Below are 12,703 nucleotides of genomic sequence, written 5' to 3' on the forward strand. Positions count from 1 at the left end.
AGGTTCTTCTTCTTCTTGGGGGTAGATTTCTTGACTAGATTCTTCCCCTTTTGCTTCTTCATTTTCACTAGAGGAAGGTGAAGAAGTAGCCTCATCTTGGCTACTATAAATGTATTGGCCCCTCATAATCATGGTTTTCTTGGTGGGGCATTGAGAAGTAATGTGTCCTCTTCCAAGACATTTAAAGCACTTCATGGAGCTAGTCTTCTCTTGCATACTAGCCTTAAGGGGTTGCTTTTCTATTGTCTTCCCCTTATCATCTTTGGGCTTAGAAGGAGTCACCCCTAAGATGCCTTGACCTTGGTCTTTCTTTGGATAAGAGTGAGAGCCATAAGATTTTGAAGTAGACTTCCTTTTAAGTTGTTGCTCTACCCTTATTTCCTAATCTAAGTTAGCCTCTACATTGTCCTTCCCATGAAAGTATGGGAGGTTAATGTTAGCCTCTCAAGGCTTTCTTTCCTTTTCTCTCATATGGGAGTGAGGTCTAAGTTGTGACCTATGCCCTCCCTCATAATAGTCATGAAGTTCTTCACTTAGGCTCTTGCAAGAGTTATGACTACTATAGGAGGCATGTTTTTCTTTTCTTAACTCTTTTAGTATTTTCCTTCTTTCTTCTTCCCTTATTTTCTCTTTTTCATCTTGACTTATTTCTTCCACTCTTTTTTTTCCTTTTTCTTTTATCTCTTGTTTTTTTTTCCACAACTTAAGGGATCTCAACTCATCTAATATCTTATACAAGGGGTCCTTAGGAGTAGAACCATCGCCATTAATACTAGATGAAGAATAAAGACTCATGGTGGTTTCTAAGTTGTGGTTCTTTCTTGTTGGGGGTTTGAAAACAAAAGGTAAAAAAAACTATGGTTGGAACTAGCAAAAATAAACACTAAAAGAGGTGTGAAAGATAAGGTAAAAACTAATTGGTAAAAGGCAAGCTATCTAGGTGGTTTAACAATGGAAGGTAAAGCAAATAAGCTATGAAAGTAAGCAAGAAATGTAAACTAGGCGAATCCTAAGAGTGTTAGGATGACCACATTTAAGGTTCCCAACAAAACACTCACAATCCTAAGGGAAAATTTCCTAAAATTATTACACACAAATGGAAGTAGGGTGACCTATTGGAGGCTCCCAACTTACTTCCAATAAAAGGCCTTTTTGTTACAAAATTTGAAAGCAATGAAAGTAAGTAAATTGTCAATTACAAAATTATAAAAAGGTCCTCAATTTTGGTGGTTGTTCTCTCTTTTGTGATTCACTCAATTTGGAGTGCTTCTTAGTCCAATAGCTCTTAAGGTGGTTTTCCCTTGCTTCTTGACTCAAATTCTTCAAGGGATGACACCAATCCTCCTTTCCAATTCTTTATATGGCAACTCATAAAAAAGGAAACAAAGAGACAAGCAATAACCAAAGACCAAAAAAATGAAATGAAAGCTAAACCAATAGAGTTTTAACAAGACAAATTTTCAAGGGTTATTCAACAATTAAAGCAATGAAAAGCACATAAATGTAAACTAGGACTCAGAGAAACTTAGAATGGCTTTAGAGTAGAGTAAAAAAAACTAAAAAAAAAGACTCAAGAAACCTCTAGTTTTTGAATTTGTATTCACAGTAATTTTCAATTGAAATTTCAGAACTAGTATTGGTATAAAATAGGTACCAATTATAGAACAAATTTTGAGCCAAAACAACAAGCACACTTCCCTTTCACTTTTTTTTCCTGGACACTGATTTTTCTACCAACTTGTGTGATTTTTCTTATTTTTTCCTTTATCCCAAATCGCTTGATTCTTTTTTCATAATTTTTTTTCCAGATGTCTAGAAAATTCAGTAAAAATTTCATCTCAAAAAACGTAGTGATCGATTCCCAGTAATTTATACAAGTTCGTATGTTCAAGTTGCCAGCACCAGCAATTTCAACCTAGAAATCAATAGTAATGTTTATGTTGCTTAAGGCTTGGATGGTTACAATTTGTGTTTTCTTATGCTCAATTATCTTGAATAACACAATTCAAGAGAGCTTAAGACTTATTTTGATTCACAAATCCAGCCACAACTCAACTTCATCATAGGCATCATGTAGGAAACTTAGAAAACAAAAAAAAAAAAGAGTTCAACAACAAAACTACTTCTAGGAATTGATTTAAAACATGTTATGAACTAAAAAACATGCATGAATTAGACTCAAAATTCAAAAGATAGGCTAAGAATGACAAGAATACATGAACAAATGTATCTAGAATTCAATCAACAAAATAAAAATTCAACACAAACTTAGAACATAATGTGACAATTACTATGACTAAACATGACTATAGGACAACATGGATTAAGTGATTTACACTTAGATTTTTGTGTTTTTTTTTCTAATCAATATTTTGGAAAAAAATTTAGATCTAAAGGTTCAGCACAAGAATATTATGAATGAAAAAAGATAGAACCTAAAATCAACACAAAAACATGATTCAAGAGTAGATCTACAAAATTTGAACCATAGAAATGCAAGAACAAGTGTAGATCTAAGATTTAATCGGTTTATTTTTTTTTTAATCTACTCTAAACAGCACAAAACCACAAGAAAATGGAGGATATACATGGAGAATAAGATGAAGAACAAGGAATTAAAGAGAATTCACCGAACAAAAAGATAGAGGAAGCAAAAGAACATCACCTAGATGAAGATGCTCTTGATACCACATGATGTTAGCTCCATTGGAGCTTGTAGGCTTAAGATCTTCTTCATCAATGGATTCCTTTGCTTCTTGAAGATGAATGGCAACGGAATGGAGAAGGAAGAAATATGATTGGAGACACCACTTCAAGGAGAAGATGAGTCAAGAAAAAGCTCACCACCATAGGAAGCCATGGATAAGAGCTTGAAGGTAGGAAAAGATGGGTGGAGGGACAGGGAGAGAAGGAGCACGAAATTTTGTGCCTCAAATGAGGTCTGAACTTTGAAGTGTAATTCTCAAATGATCAAGAAGGAGGAAATGCTTTTCGATGCAAGTGATGGCTTCAGAGATTGGGGGGCAAATGCTTTTCAAGAAGGAGGAAATGATGTGGACATCAAAGCCCAAGCCCATTACAACCACTAGTCCTTGGCCCATGACCAGATGGAAGCCCAAGACCCATTACAAGGCATAAGAGGACCCATGACAAGAGCAAGAGCTAAAAAGGCCCAAGAAGCTTTGGAACATATGGTGATTATTTTGAGGGCAGTTCAAATGCAGGGAGAGGCCCAACACTTGGAGTCCCACAAGGGAGAGTTACTAGTCCTATGTGTTGATTTAAAAAAATATCAATAATAAAGTGCTTACAATCGGTTTTGAGACCTTGACCTCAAACTAAACTATGCCTCACTTTAACCACTAAGACATATTAGCGCTTGTAATGTTGGGATTTTGCATTTCTCTTATTTTTGTTGTTGAGAACTAATCTATATAAATCTTTGGAACTGAATGAAAATAGACATCATTATTGTTTTGTCAAAAAGTGTGAGCATTGTCTCTGCTAGGGTTCTTCCTTGAACCAACTAATCTTATCAGGAATTCACTCAATTCTTCTGGCGATCCTCTAGGCTTATCAAACCTCGTTGTTTGTGGCACCTCTTGATTTTCTCTCTTCCACGTTTCTGTTCCTATATGCATTTCCGCAGTCTCCAAAATTGTGCCTTCAGCCCAAATTTTCTCAGGTTCGTTCTGCACGTTTTACGAATATGTTTTGAGTGTTTCTTGATCCTAAATTGCAGTTCAGAGCGTCATCTTTCTCCTTGCTTTGGAATCACTCAAATCCGAGTTCTGTAGACCGAGATACGATTAAAAACTAAAACTCGTTCTGGGTTGTTGTTGGTGTGCGAATTCCATCCTAAAAGATCCGATTTGAACCAAGCATGTGCTTATCTTCATTAATTTCAAAGGATTTGTCAAAATTAGGTAATGCAAGAATTGGTGCATGCATCAATTTTTCCTTAAGTGCAGTGAATGTATGATCTTGTTTTTCCCCCCATTTAAATGCTATAGTTTTCTTGGAAATCTCAGTAAGAGCTGCTGCCACAGTACTAAAATCCCTAACAAATCTCTTATAAAAACATGCCAAACCATGAAAGCTTCTTACCTCGCCAACAGTTTTGGGGGTTGGCCATTCTTGAATGGCTTTCACCTTTTCTTGATCAACCTGTACTTCATGTGAACTAACAACAAAACCAAGGAAAATTACATGGTCCATACAGAACACACATTTATCCATGTTAGCATACAAACTCTTACACCTAAGGGCCTCTAAAACTTGTCTCAGATGCACAAGATGTTCATCATGGAATTTGTTGTAAATCAAAATAAACCACAACAAATTTTCCTAGAAATTCCCTTAACACATGGTTCATTAATCTCATGAAAGTGCTAGGAGCATTAGTCAGCCCAAAGGGCATAACCAGCCATTCATAAAACCCATACTTAGTTTTTAAAGCTGTTTTCCATTCATCCTCCTCTCTATTCCTAATTTGATGGTACCCACTTTTCAAATCAATTTTAGAGAAAACACAAGCTCCATGCAATTCATCCAACATATCGTCTAGCCTAGGAATGGGATGTCTATACTTTATCGTGATGTTGTTGATGGCCCTGCAGTCTATGCACATCCTCCAAGTTTCGTCTTTCTTTGGCACTGGAATAACTAGGACAGCACACAGGCTCAGGCTTTCTTGCACCCACCCCTTCTACATGAGGTCTTACACTTACTTCTTAATCTCCTCAGTCTCTTGGGGATTGCTTTTGTAAGCTGGTCTATTAGGAAATGAAGATCTTGGAAGGAGGTCAATTTGATGTTCTATTCCTCTTGAGGGTGGCAGTCCATGAGGAATCTTCTTGGGAAAGACATCCTTAAATTCTTGCAATAAGAGTTCAACACTAGGAGAAACAGAAATAGTTAAATCATTAGAATTATCAGTAGAAATTTTATTGTCTTTGCAATATAGTAGATAGAGTGGTTTACGAGCAAGTAACACTTTCCTCACTTCACTCGCCTTTGCTAAACAATTAAATTTTATCCCATGTGTATCACTCTTCTTTTTCATATTCCTCTTTGGTGTCTCACTCTTTTCTTTCTCTTGTTCTCTCTTTTCTCTCATTCTGATTTGGTCATCACACACTTCTCTGGGGATAAAGGTTTAAGAATAATTTTCTGGTCATGGTGTTGAAAAGAAATCTTGTTGGTGAAGCCATCATGCATTGTTTTGGTGTCATATTGCCATGGTCTTCCTAACAGTATATGAGTCGCCTCCATTGGAACCACATCACACAACACCCTATCATTGTATCTTCCAATGGTGAAACACATCTCAATCTGTTGAGTCACTTTTACCTCTTCATCTTCACTAAGCCACTGAAGTCTGTATGGCCTAGGATGTGGCTCAGTATCCAAATTCAGTTTGGACACTAACCTGGAACTTGCAACATTGGTACAACTTCCTCCATCAACAATTAAAGAGCAAAGCTTACCATTAATTGTGCATCTAGTGTGGAAAATATTTTATCTTTGGGTGTCGTCTAGTGGTTGCATCTGACTTCCCAAGAGTCTTCTCACCATTAGCATATCACCCTGCATAGCTTCCTCCTCAAGCTCTTCTTCCAATTCTTCTTCACTGATTTTAGATTCACTGGTGATTTCTCCATCTTCCTTCATGATCATGGTCCTCCTGGTTGGACAGTCAGAAGCAATATGTCATCTGCCTAAGCATTTGAAGCATTTTATGTTTCTGGTACTGGTGTTGGATGATGAGGCAAAGTTATGCTTGGTTTCAGCACTAGACACTACTGACTTTCCATGTGGTCTGGACGAGTTGCCTTCCTCCTTCTTGGATTTGTTGGTCCAGTTCTAGTTGAAATTGTTGGATGAGTTCCTTCTCGTTGCAATTTTCCTCTTCAACTATTGTTTAACCCGGACTGCCTTATGCAACAAGTCATCCAATTCCACATACTCTTGTAATTCAACAACATCTGTAATGTCGGGATTTAGGCTACTCAAAAAATGAGCCATTGTGTCCTCAGTTTCCTCTTCAATGTTGGCCCTCACTAGTGCCATCTCCATCTCCTTGTAGTAATCCTCTACAATCAAACTTCCCTAGGACAACCTTTGGAGTTTCTGTCGCATGGTTTTGTTGTAGCTAGTTGGAACATACCTCTTCTGCATAACCCTTCTCATCTCATCCGTGTATCTATCTCCTGCCCTTCCTCTCTCATCATTTCTCTTTGATTTTTATTCCACCAAACAAGGGCATAGTCTGAGAATTCAGCTACTGCTAACTTCACCTTTTGTTATTCAGTATAATAATTGCAGGAGAATACATGCTCAATCTTCATCTCCCAATCAAGGTAGGTCGTCTAGGTCACTCCTGCCTTTGAAATGGGGTACATTGAGTTTTACTCCCTTAATTCTATTCTGCCCCACCACTCTATTTTGTCTGGGTCCAACATTGCCCACTCTGTTGCCACCATAATGTCTTCCAGTATTCTAATTCAGTTGGTTCTCCAAACCCTCAATTTGTCCATAGAGATCTTCATTGTTACGGTTCAACAATCGTTGCATCTGTGTATTCATTACGTCCAATAAGAAATGCTGAGATCCGTCCAGTTGATGATAATCACCACCACCTGCCATAATTAACAGAGAAGAAAATCTATAGTAATTTTAAACAAAGGTTTCAGGACCTCACCACACTCTACTCACGTGTTTCTCTCTTTGATGGTAGTACACTCGTGTTTGCTGCTCTCAATATAGGCTTTTGTGTGATGTTTTTCACTCTTGCCTTTTACCACTCACTCCCTCTTAAGTTCCTGGATGAATCAAATTAGACGCACAAAATAATATAATAGGAAAGACAGTTTAATTATCATAGACTTAGTAACAGATTTGGATAACAGATTTTGGATAACAGATTTGATAATATATTGAATGATAACAGATTTGATAACAAATTGGATAAGAGATTGGATAATAGATTGAATAACAAATTTGATAACAAATAGAAGAAACAAAGAAGCTACTCAATCACATAGAAGAAGAGAACAAAATTAACGAAGATGACATGCAAACTTCAAATGGGCATAACTTATGCTACGGTTGTCCGTTTAAGGCCCACTATATGTCACAACGCTCAAAATTCAGAGGTGAATCCCTGGGAAAAACCTTAGGATTTGGTATGTGATTTTCGCCAAAAAAAAAAACTCCTCTAACTGCCTTAAATCCGCATTCAAATATCAAACACTTTCTTTCTTTCTTTTTTTATAATGCTTTCTTTTCAAATCCGTCTAGGATAATTTAGGCAATTCGTTCAATAGGCAATTTGTTTAATAGGCAAATAGATTCAAGAGCCTACTAAACCCTAAACCCCTAAATTCTTCCAGTAAGCCAAATTGTCCCCAAACAGAATTTGTGATGCAATCCTACCCCCCCAAGGGCATTGGATAGAAGACTCCAAGAAGATTGGGCCAGATATACAAGAGAAGGCCCTAGGGTTCTCATGAGCCTTAGGGTAGATTTCGAGCCCATAGGCTAAGTATGAACCCACTTATCTTTGTACATATCAGATTAAGGTTTCATTACTTTTGGGCCTTGTATTTAGGGCTCCATGATGTAGGTAGGGTACCCTAGAAATGTAGGATTTTTCAACCCTTATATTTTAGGGCACCTAGACTAGTTTTTGTATTAGGGATAGTTTTGTAATTTCACATGCATTAAGTGAATATTTGATATGTGTGTTGGGAAATAAATTTATTTGAATTGGGAGAAGCCAAATCCAATTAAATTTTAGAGGGAGAGGTGAGCATTTGCTTGCTACACCCCATTGCTACATCATATAGTCACACTTTGTGCATGTCCTTCATGCTTTACATGCCTCATGACACCTAAGCACACTTAGTGGAGAATCTTGGACTTGATCTTGGATTAGTGGGCTGAACCATAGCTAAAATCCACTAATCATAATTAGTGAAATTTTGGCTCCAAAATTTGGCTTCAGAAATTCAATTTCAAATTCAAGTGAAATTTGAATAGAAATTCAAATTTTCCTCCAATTTTGTGTGACACTTAGGCTATAAATAGAGGTCATGTGTGTGTATTTTTTCAACTTTGATCATTTGAGAATGACACTTCAAAGTTCAGACCTCATTTGAGGCATAAAATTTCGTGCTCCTTCTCTCCCTTTCCCTCCACTCATCTTTTCTTACCTTCAAGCTCTTATCCATGACTTCCTATGGTGGTGAGCTTTTTCTTGACTCATCTTCTCCTTGAAGTCGCGTCTCCAATCATCTTTCTTCCTTCTCCATTCCGCTGCCATTCATCTTCAAGAAGCAAAGGACTCCATTGATGAAGAAGATCCAAGGCCTACAAGCTCCACATGGAGCTACGTCAATCTGTAACAGAATTTGTAACATAATTTGAAACAGAATTCAAATAGATTTGTTTTTTGACATAGAATCTGAAAGAAACAAGAACAAGAATGTAACAAGGACATGAACAAGAACACAACAAGACGCAAACAAGAATGAAAATAACAGAACAAGAACACAACACAAACCTGAGGCAAATTACAAAGAAAAAGAATTGGATAGGATAGAACCTGTATCAAGAGCCGAAGCTCTGATACCAGATGATGTGATCCTTACTAGGAGCGGATCGCTTGATACAGGTTACAGAGTTTTGGATGACGCCACTTCCAGAGAGGGAAGATAAATTAAGGTAGACGCCACAAGGATTACCTTGATATGTCCGAGATTGGTTTAGCGAGAAACCCAACGAGAAGTTCTCACAAAATTTTATCAAATACCAAAAGTGCTTCTATTGAACGAAAAAAAATAGAAATAGACATGGGCCATCAAATCAATTTGGGCTAAAATTACAACGAAAAAATTATAAATAAAAAATAGAACATATTTGGCATGAGCCTTGAAATTATTTTGGGCCTTCAACAATAATTAATATTCAGCAAATTGACCAAACTAGGCTTCTTTTGAAACTTATTCTCAAAAGGGGACTATTTTGAAACTTTTTTCAGGGGGGTCTGTTTCTAGAGGGGACTCACCAATGGAGTTGGCAAGTTGGACACGTGGCGGCACCTGGTGGACTCGCCAGTGGAGTTGGCGAGTTGCTGTTCACGTGGCGGGTCCCGCCATTCATACTGGCGAAATGCTTTTTTACGGAAAATTTTTTTTAACTTCAAACGGGTATAACTTTTGATAGGAATGTCCATTTGAGGCCCATAATATGTCAAAATGCTCGAAATTGGATGAAGAATCCCTTGATTTGGTCAACTCATTTTTCCAAAAAACGCCTCTAAGTAGCTCAAAAATAGGATTTAAGATTAAAAAAATGGGTGATTGAATCTTAAATCCATTTATTGGAAACATGAATTGACCAAATCCCCTTTAGGAATTTGCCAAGGGATTCTTCATTCAATTTCGAGCATTTTGACATATTATGAGTCTCAAACGGACATTCCTATCAAAAGTTATACCCGTTTGAAGTTAAAAAAAAATTTCCGTAAAAAGGCATTTTGCCTGTACAAATGGCGGGACCCGCCACGTGGACAACAACTCACCAACTCCATTGGCGAGTCTACCAGGTGCCGCCACGTGTCCAACTCGCCAACTCCATTGGCGAGTCCCCTCCAGAAACAGACCCCCCCTGGAAAAAGTTTCAAAATAACCCCCTTTTGAGAATAAGTTTCTAAAAGGAGCCTAGTTTGGTCAATTTGCCATTAATATTCTTAGTAATGCCTCTACCTTTAGGCCTTCATCCTTTTCTACTTGGGCCTTGTTAAGTATGCCTACTACCATTTGTTGGAGGGTATCCACTGATTGTTTGGTCTACTCCTGGTCATAGGACACTGTATTTAGGCAGTTTAGGATTCTCATCAGGATTGGATAGAGATTAAGGAACCAATAGTTTTATTTCCTTCTGTGAGAAGGTGAGGTTACATTGAAGAAGTGAATGATGAACAAAGATACACCGGGGTATAGTGGGAGGAGAGGTTCGAAAAACCTAGGGGAATTAGTGAGTGGTGACTACCCGACATTTGGTGCAGTCATTTAGCGTGGGTAACTCACATGCCTCACTTTGCTACTCCTGACGGACTCTGAGACTATGCTTTTTGAGTTGAGATAGGGGATCGGTGTATGATGTATCCGTATGTAGCGATCACTCCCGACTGTCATCCATATGATTTTGTACGACCATCAAGACATGGGAGGATTGATGGTAGTGATTGGGCCTTATTGCTAATAAGTACGATAGTTACATGCTTAGGACGCGAGAGTGTTGTTTGTGTAGATAACTACACGCGGTGGTTACATAGATTGTATGTTTTAGTTTTGTTTTGCTATTGCATGTTGTTTGTGGTGTTTAAGGAGTGAAGGGCTCACCCTTGCAATCACCAATTTCAGGGGGAGGTCATGGAGCATCCATAAAGGATGTTCACTTGGATCAGTAGATATCATTATAGTTACACAATGGAGGAAGAGGCACACCTCCATGTGCACTCTAGTTACATCCAACACCACTTTTTGTTGTTAGATGAGCCCAAGATACCACTGATCACCGTAGAGGCACACACTACATATCATGTTCCTTTGGAGCATACTTCTTAGTGTGACATCAACCATGTCATCTCCTACTACGCCTACTTGGGATTTGAGTGGCCAGACAACCTATTGTGGTTCAGGCGACACTTCTTTGGGCATGATGCCAATGGGAGGGTCACTAGATCTACCTTCTATTAGGATATGACTGTCAAAGTCTATGAGGATGGGGGATATTTCATTGATGATGAGGATCTCACGCCTTCTGAGATTGCGTTCTACCAGGGTGTCTATGGGGAAGAGATATCCAGGGAACATGTGGCTTCATCTGATAGGGAATTGGATTCCCTAGGAGACGAGAGCGACCATTTTGAGGAGATGACTTTGCCCTAGGTAGTTTGTGGGTCTTGGCTAGTAACTGCCCTGAGTATAGGATTCTTCTTCCTTTTGATGTATATTTGCGGTAAGAAGATTTCTATACTCAGTGTCGTGATATTTTGTTGTATTAATCCGTTTGGTGATACTATGTAATATTTTGAAGGGTGGTGAATATTTTATCTTCTTGCTAACCGTTGTAATGACTTCGATACATGTATGTTTAAATATGCTCAGTATGTATGATTTATTCCTTTTAGTTTATCATCTTTTAATTTTGTGCAAGTTAATTCTTTATAAGTTATACTTTATTATAACATGGTGTAAAGTTGGAAGAAAATGACAACAACTTCCGAAATAATTTTTAAATAGAGAACGTTTTTTTGACAATACCATTTATTCATAAGCATTTTAATTATATGTACATGCTTTAATCAATCGCAATACACACACACATATGTATGCATACATGTTCCTTCTTTCCCAAAGAAAAAATATATTGAGATATTTTATCAACTTAGAAACTAAATTTAATGACACATATTCCACAATATTTATTATTTAAATCCCTCGGGGGGGGGGGGGGGTTCATTTGTCATGCCTAGGAGGGAGTAAGGATACTCTCTCTAATATCTATAATAATTGGTTAATATTGACGGGAAATCAACATTGGTGGACTTTTGACTTCTTATTTTATGATTCTCTTTCTTTATTTAGATTTGATACCTATCAAATTGTGATTTTCAATAAAGCTTTTGAAATTGTGGAGAATATCAGAGAAAGATACTCCCTCTGTTTCATTACAATTGTCGTCTTAAGTTATTTTCATAGACAAAAAAACTAATAAATTGATAAAGAGAATAATAATTTACAAATTACCCTTATCATTATTAATTAATTTTTAACTTTTGTAGCTCATATGATTAATATTTTTTTAAGTGAAAAATTAATTGTTACATTGAAAAACTAAAATGACAATTTTTTTGGGATATTTTTTTGTCTTACATGATGATTGTTACGGGATGAAGGGAGTATCAAATAGAGTATCACAACAATATTGTATTGACATCTTTTTTTGGTCAACAATTGTTGACATAAGTGATAGTGACTTGTGTTGTTTAACCAAGTGGTCTAGGGTTTGATTTCTATTTGATTTTTGGATATGCAATAAATCTTGTTTGGAGGAAAGTATTACATTGTTTGCGCTCATGGTTCTCGATGAAAATTTGTCACTGTTTCGACAGAGACAATTTCATATCAATATCATGCTAAAAAAAAGATAATGAAGAAAAATATTGTTTTGACATATCTTATAGTTTATTTTAAAGATTTTTAATTGTTTAAAAAATATTACATCATAACAAATAGAAAATATTTTGTGATAAATAATTAGAAGATATAACTAGTTTTTAATTTTTTTTACTAACTGAAAAATCTTTTTAACTATTCGATAAACAAATTCTTTTAGTAACTTCATAACAATTTTTAGTGTTTTTTTTACGCTACTTGAACTAATATTTTTTAAAATGTTATTTTTTAATTTTATATTTTATTTCATTTTTATTCTAAATATATTTATTTATTTTTCTTATTATCTTTTTTAAATAAATTATATTTTTTTATTTTTTTATTATTTTGCACTTTTCAATTATTTTAATAATTATTTTTACATAATACCTATAATTAATAAATTAATTTTTTAATTTTACTACTAATTAATTTTGCCAGGATAATCTTACTTTTTTTTTTTGGTTGTTGTCGGG

Source organism: Glycine soja, chromosome 17 (assembly GCF_004193775.1).
Source record: "Glycine soja cultivar W05 chromosome 17, ASM419377v2, whole genome shotgun sequence".
Lineage (NCBI taxonomy): Eukaryota > Viridiplantae > Streptophyta > Magnoliopsida > Fabales > Fabaceae > Glycine > Glycine soja.